Source organism: Lucilia sericata, unplaced genomic scaffold, assembly GCF_015586225.1.
Source record: "Lucilia sericata isolate MDLA Ls3-8-SP2 unplaced genomic scaffold, ASM1558622v1 Contig002257F_arrow, whole genome shotgun sequence".
Classification (NCBI taxonomy): Eukaryota; Metazoa; Arthropoda; class Insecta; order Diptera; family Calliphoridae; genus Lucilia; species Lucilia sericata.
Window position 1 is genome coordinate 30,458 of NW_023996080.1, and position 7,878 is coordinate 38,335.

Below are 7,878 nucleotides of genomic sequence, written 5' to 3' on the forward strand. Positions count from 1 at the left end.
AACCCACCTTTTTTAAATAAATACAATTTTATTAATTTCCATATAGCTTTGGATTTAATTATTCTAATTATAGGTACTTTTTTAGTTATTAACACCAGGTCTTTCTATGACCTATCATAAGATACTAATATTCTTAATATTTAGCATGCTGTTCCCAAGATATTGAACCTAAGTATTAGAAGAGAGCAAACAAAAAATGTCAAAAGCAATATCCCGTTTAGGGTCGTTAAGGTGTTTCTATCGTTAGTGACTGTAAATAATTTAAAAAATAATCGATGACTTAGTAATTTCAGATCTTTATAGACGGTTTAATTCCAAGTTATTGAAAAAATGTTCATGAAAGGTAATGTTTTTATTGATTCAAAACAATAAATAAATTAATTAATTTTTAATTATTTTATTTTTTAGAAAGCAGTAGCTAATATTAAAATACTTCTAACTGAATTAAAATATAAAAAAGGGATCTGGTAAGTTATAAATGTCTTATTTCATCACGTGGTTCTACTAAAAATGTCGATTATTTGCAGAAAATGTAAAAAATGGATCTGACCGTTTAAACTTTGGTGGTAAATGTATTGGACATGAGAGAATCCTATTTTATTGCTTCCTAAAGTATAACTGGTAATTTCAATAAATACAAAAGTATGTATATTCAATATTAATTATAACATTATTTTGGTTTATTTCGTTGAAGGATTAATGCGTTCCATAATATAACTCTAACAATTTGATGGATTAATCATAAAATTGATGAAGAACTACAAAAATATTTTAGAGTCCAACGTTTTACAATTTTTGGAAGTATACCAGTCAGCAGTTGGAATATTAATACAGATTCCCTGAAAATTATCTTATTATAAGGTAATAATTTTAAATTTTTGATACATATGTACATTAGACCGACTCCCTCTGTATGGAAAGCAAAAACGTGTTTTTGTTACCCCTCCCAAAATTTACCTTGCTTTGTTTTATGATGATTCCCAAAATATTTTAATTGACCGCTGAACCAAATTAAAAAAAGGTATTTTGGAATTATTTTTTTTAAATTTTTGTTTGTTTTGAAACAAAATATCCAATACGGGGTATCGTTTAAAAGGTATTTTAAAGTCGCGTCCAATGATGTATTAATCATAAATAACCGTTTGCTTATAATTGTCATATTCCAAAATATTTAAAATTGTTAGGTTTTTACTAAGAAAAATTAAATATATGCACAATTTTGCAAATTTTGCGCACCACTAGACTTGGCTTCAAAAAACCTTTCAAATGATACCACATACTGTATATATTGTTTAAGAAATGCTGTATAATTTAAAACAAAATAACTAAAAAGGGACTTTTTTGTAACCGGTTCAGCTCACGAACGGCCACCGATAGACTAGAAATATTTTGGGAACCATTATAAAACATAACAAAGATTTTTTGAAGCTGGATAAAATATTGAATTTAACATGAAGAATCGTGTTCCCATACGATATTTTCTTTAAAACTGTCCAGCTCACGAATGGACAACACTTAACCGAAAATATTTTGGGTAACATCATATTACATAACAGCGAATATTATGAGGGGGTTAACTCAAGCACCATTTTTTGTGAGTCGGTCTAATGTACATATATTACTTTTTTTTAGATTAGTTGTTAAATCTGTTATTTTTTCTACTATTTTAATTTCAATTAATTCAATAAAAACTATAAAATTTCATTTTATTTAGATTTATTTTTATAGATTTTATTTTGGTAAGTATACAAATAGAAGAAGAGAAAACTCATCTTCTAGAAGACGAGAATACTCATCTTCTAGAAGAAGAGAATACTCATCTTCAAGAAGAAGAGAATACTCTTCTTCAAGAAGAAGAGAATACTCTTCTTCTAGAAGAAGAGAAAACTCATCTTCTAGAAGATAAGATAGGAACACTTCTAGAGGATACTAGGTAGTCACTTCAAGAAGTGACTTCCTAGTCACATCTAGAAGAGTCTTTGGCAATACCTTACTTCCAAGAGTCATCTAGAAGTTTCTTCTGCGGGTCTTCCAGAAGTATCTTCCAAGTTACTATTAGACGTTCCCCAGCTCGGCATCAGTTCTTCCCGACTGGTGACAAGAATTCTTATACTTCCGCAACATCGCTGGCGAGCTTTTAGCACGTTTGGAAGTTTCACACGGGTAACTTCCGCAATAGAAAATGTTTGTAGGGAGTGTAGAAGTGAAGTGACATTTTATGTCTGCATTGTTCAAACCCTACAAACATTTTCTATTGCGGAAGTTACCCGTATGAAACTTCCAAACGTGCTAAAAGCTCGCCAGCGATGTTGCGGAAGTATAAGAATTCTTGTCACCAGTCGGGAAGAACTGATGCCGAGCTGGGGAACGTCTAAGAGTAACGTGGAATATTCTTCTGGAAGACCCGCAGAAGAAACTTCTAGATGACTCTTGGAAGTAAGGTATTGCCAAAGACTCTTCTAGATGTAACTAGGAAGTCACTTTTTGAAGTGACTACTTAGTATCATCTAGAAGTGTTCATATCTTATCTTCTAGAAGATGAGTTTTCTCATCATCTAGAAGATGAGTTTTCTCATCATCTAGAAGATGAGTATTCTCTTCTTCTAGAAGATGAGTATTCTCGTCTTCTAGAAGATGAGTTTTCTCTTCTTCTATTTGTATACTCACCAAAATAAAATCTATAAAAATAAATCTAAATAAAATGAAATTTTATAGTTTTTATTGAAATAATTGAAATAAAAATAGTAGAAAAAATAACAGATTTAACAACTAATCGCAAAAAGTAATATATGTACATTAGACCGAAACAAAATTAAAAAAAAAAACAAACAAAAATTAAAAAAAAAAATAATTCCAAAATACCTTTTTTTTAATTTGGTCCAGCTCACGAACGGACATCGCTAGACTTAAAATATTTTGGGAATTATCATAAAACAAAGCAAGGTAAATTTTGAGAGGGGTAACAAAAACACGTTTTTGCTTTCCATACAGAGTGAGTACTAATGTACACTCAAAATATTTTGTACGTAAATTCAACTGAAAAGCCATTTTAAACAAATGAAATATCATTTAAAAAACGGACTACAAACTTTTCATTTAAATCAAAAGAATTTTTCAATTATTTTTGAATGTTATTTTTATAACTAACAAATTATGTAGAAAGAAATGTTTTTTTCAGTAATTTCAACATACAATTTTTTACCTACAAAAACAGTAAAAATGAAAAAAATTTCAGTTATTTTAACTTACAAAAAATTACCTACAAAAAAGTAATTTCTACTGTATTTTCTGTTGTTTTTAATGACAAAAAACAAAACAAAGTTAAACTAACTTATTTTTCTTTGGATTTATGCACATATGTATTTATTTAATTATAGTGATATAAGAAATATCTTAACTATTAAAAATCGATTATTATGATAAATATAACAGATTTACATACAATATGGTAACACATCAAATGACTAATAACAATTTAAAAAAAATCTATTAAAATGATATTATTACTCCGATATCCCGAAACGTTTTAACAGCAAGTTTTTGGCCATTGATAGTTCTAGTACTTGAACAACGTGAAATTGCACACAAATAGCACAAGAATCTGAAGAAACTAAAAAGAAGAAATTTTTTTTATAAAATATGTATATTATGTAAAATTTGTGACAAATGCATACTTACGATTTAATAGCTGTCAATGCACCAGCCTCTATATTTGGTAGCAAGTTTTTGGACATTCACCTTGTATTTTAAAAAGGAATATAGAAGATTTCTAGATCTAAAAAATAAAGAATATTTATCAAAATGTACTATTAACAAAGTTTTAAAAAAGCATAACCGGTCTAGATCGACTAAATGAAGCCGATTGGTTCTGGTTATATAAATTTATTTTTGCAGATTTTATGAGGGTCAAATTGTTAATTCTAATTTCCAGTTTCGGACGACATTTTTATGGAGATGGTAGCCCGATTTTAAACAGTTTTTATAATCTTAGTCCTTACACCAAAGAAAACCTCTTTTGGCAAATTTTATAAAAATATCTTGTGACATAGACACTCGGACGGACGGATGGACGAATGTAGTAAACAATCCACGTCGATGCATTGCAAACATCAACACCAACATTAACACTTTTCAGTAAAATAGTCCAGGGTATAATAAAATCTTAAGATATTCTAATTGGATTAAGAATTAGTATGTAGAAATCTTACCTTTAAATAACATGCAATTATAAGGAACTCACGACTTTGATGAAACTAAAACAGGCGTTTTTTATAAAATATTTTTAATAAAATGCATACTTAATGCTAACTTACCATTTATATCGCTATTATTACGCCAATTTAAAATATACATAAATCTGTATTTTATATAAAAAAAAATAACAAATTGTGTTTTTTAAAATTATTGTATTATTTTCTTTGACATTTAAAACTTTTACCGGAAATGTTTTTTTTAATTTTTTAAAAATCAAAAATAATTACCAATAATATTAACTCTAAAGAAAAAAACATTTTTTTCTGTAGTTTGTTGTTTAAACAACATATCCAAAAGGTTAAAAAATATTATTTTCAATAAAATAAATGAATTTTCATTGATTTTTAACTTTACAGAAAACTTTTTGGATAAACTACAATCAGTTAATGTAAAACTTTTTTGAGTGTACATATGTATCAAAAATTTGGAATTATTACCTTATAATAAGATAATTTTCAGGAAATCTGTATTAATATTCCAACTGTTGACTGGTATACTTCCAAAAATTGTAAAACGTTGGACTCTAAAATATTTTTGTAGTTCTTCATAAATTTTATGATCAATCCATCAAATTGTAAGAGTTATATTTTGGAACGCATTAATCCTTCAACGAAATAAACAAAAATAATGTTATAATTAATATTGAATATATGTACATACTTTTGTATTTATTGAAATTACCTGTTATACTTTAGGAAGCAATAAAAATGGGATTCTCTTATGATCTATTGATCATTTCCCACCGAAATTTAAACGTTCAGATCCATTTTTTACATTTTCTGCAAATAATCGACATTTTTAATGGAACCGAAATAAGACATACCAGACTTACCAGATCCCTTTTTTATATTTTAATTCGGTTAGAAGTATTTTAATAGGGGGTACAATATTAGCTACTGCTTTCTAAAAAAAAAATAAAATAATTAAAAATTTATTTATTTATTGTTTTGAATCAATAAAAACATTACCTTTCATGAACATTTTTTAAATAACTTGGAATTAAACCGTCTATAAAGATCTGAAATTACTAAGTCATGGATTATTTTTAAAACTATTTACAGTCATTAACGATAGAAACACCTTAACGACCCTAAACGGGATATTGCTTTTGACACTAATACTGCAATACTATTTTTTGTTTGCTCTCTTCTAATTAAGGAGTTATACACTTTCAAAAACTTAAAAATATTAGTAAAGGCCTATAATTAGAATAATTAAATCCAAAGCTATATGAAAATTAATAAAATTGTATTTAAAAAAGCTGGTTTTAAAAATATTTGATTTTAATATTAAATATCTTATATGGGCAATTTCGTGTCAAGTGAAGTCGAAAAATAATTTATGTATAAAACAGTAGTATTAATTTGAATATAATGATTCCAGCTAGCGTTTAAATACTTAAGTAAAATTTTAATGCATTTTTTTTGTTACGATAATGAAATACAAATAAAATTTTAGCTCATAGTGATCATACGTAATCTAGAAACAGGACCTAAACGCGCAAATAGTTTAAAAAATATTGGAAGTTAAAAATGCAATATTCATCAAATGAAAGCCGAAACGTACAACTTGAAAAAGTCTTTAAATGCTTATAACTCCTAAACCAATTAATAGAGAGACGAAATTTAATATAAAATCATTTTTAATTAAACATATTAGACTTCGTTTAAAAATAATGAAAATGGAAGCCGTTTAGAGTTGTTAACTTATTCCTAAAATAGTATTTTAATGTAAAATATGACAACTTACTTTTTAATTTTATTTATATAATCCTTGAAGATAATTACTTTTTGGAATATATTTAATAAACTTCACCAATTAACAAAACCTTCTTAATGTTTTAACATAACACTGTCAAATAGGTTTTTTTATTACTTATATACACTATTTTGCTATAAATATTACACTATTTTGCTATAAATATTATCAATATTATTCAATAACTCATTTAAGTTTTACAATGAATAATTAAAACTGAACATGACTGGACAAAACACAAAACATCACTGAACTTAGCAAAATTTCTGCATTATTTATTTTTATTTTTTCGCGTTCACGCTAAAAAATGGAGTATTTATATTTTTTTGTTTTTGTACTCTTCTTACTGTCATCCGGAAGTAACCTAAAAGTATACTTCCAGACGGAAAACTAGAAATCAATGTATTTTGTTTTTGTAAAATGTGTGCTCTCGTCTGACAATCGTACAGAAGTGACTACAATCCACATTTCCAGATGAATAAAATACAACATTAATGTGAACACTCTTCAAACTGTCTTCCAGAAGTGACATAAACATACAAATCAAGAAGATACAAATTAGGAAACAATGTATTTTGTTATTGTAAAATGTGTGTTCTCACCCAACTCTCATTCAGAAGTCACTAAAACGTATACTTCCAGATGAAATAAATTCAACAGTCATGGTTTTTTGTTTAAGCAAAATGGATGCACTCTTCTAACTATAATCCGGAAGTAACTTAAAAGTATATTTCTAGAAGACGAAAATTCGAAATCAATGTATTTTGTTTTTGTAAAATGTGCGTCCTCGTCTGACAATCGTCCAGAAGTGTTTCTGACGTGGCGTCGGGGGTGATGCGCAATAGTTTTGTCTTCTAAATGTTTGAAGGGAAAGTATTACAAAGAGAAATATGTAAGTGTGTGTATCTGCAGAATTGCTTTTGTAATTTTTTATAAAGTGCGTATTAACAAGTACCAAGAGGAGGCTTTAAATTTAATTATGCAAAAGGCAAAAAAAAAAAATAAATACAAGTAAAACTGAAAGTTTATATTTTTTAACATTTATTCAGTTTGTTCAACATGACTTCTGAACATAAAATATTGTAAATAAATAATAAGCACAACAAAAATTGTAAGCAAAAAGGTATGAGGCTAAAAGTACTTATATTAAACCTAAATGGTACTATTAAAAGTTTTAAAAATATATATATTTTTTTATACATATTAAAGTACATACAAATCTAGGTCATATTTGTGGGTAATAATTTTAAATATAACAAGTAAGAGTGTTATATTCGGCTGTGCCGAATCTCATATACCCACCATCAAACCGTATGCCGTAACATCAGCGTAATATTTGGAATATGGCTTAAGGCAATTATGGCCCGAGCTCTTTTGAACTAACAAAATATTAATTAAACAAGTTAGAATGCTATATTCGGCTATGCCGAATCTTAAATACCCTCCACCAGCAAGCTACTTTTTATTGAAACCCATTTAACTATCTAATTATACCCTCCACCACCATCAGTGGTGATAGAGGGTATATATAACTTTGTCATTCCGTGTGTAACACCAAGAAATATTCATCTGAGACCCAACAAAGTATATATATTCTGGGTCCTTATCAAATTCTGAGTCGATTTAGCTATGTCCGTCTGTCCGTCTGTCTGTCTGCCTAAAACACGCTCACGTTAAAACGAAGTAAAGGAAGTAAACCAAATTCACCGAAAATATTCACTGTTGTCCTAAGCAGTTTGGTATTGAAAATGAGCAAAATCCGTTCACACCGGGAAAAGTTATGAATCAAAATTTAAAACAACCTCGAAAAAAATAAGCATTTTTTACACATTCTGATGTAATTTTCTCAAAAACTATGCAAGATAA

The 7,878-nt window shown here is 27.7% G+C and overlaps 1 long non-coding RNA gene across 1 annotated transcript; it reads right to left on the bottom strand.

The window, feature by feature from the left end:
• Nucleotides 1-3,431: 3,431 nt before the first annotated feature.
• Nucleotides 3,432-4,430, bottom strand: LOC119613709. Its single transcript, XR_005232250.1, has 4 exons — nucleotides 4,314-4,430; nucleotides 4,209-4,253; nucleotides 3,679-3,775; nucleotides 3,432-3,610 (listed from the first exon to the last, which is right to left on the bottom strand). It is a non-coding gene; the product is annotated as an uncharacterized LOC119613709 (long non-coding RNA).
• Nucleotides 4,431-7,878: the final 3,448 nt, after the last annotated feature.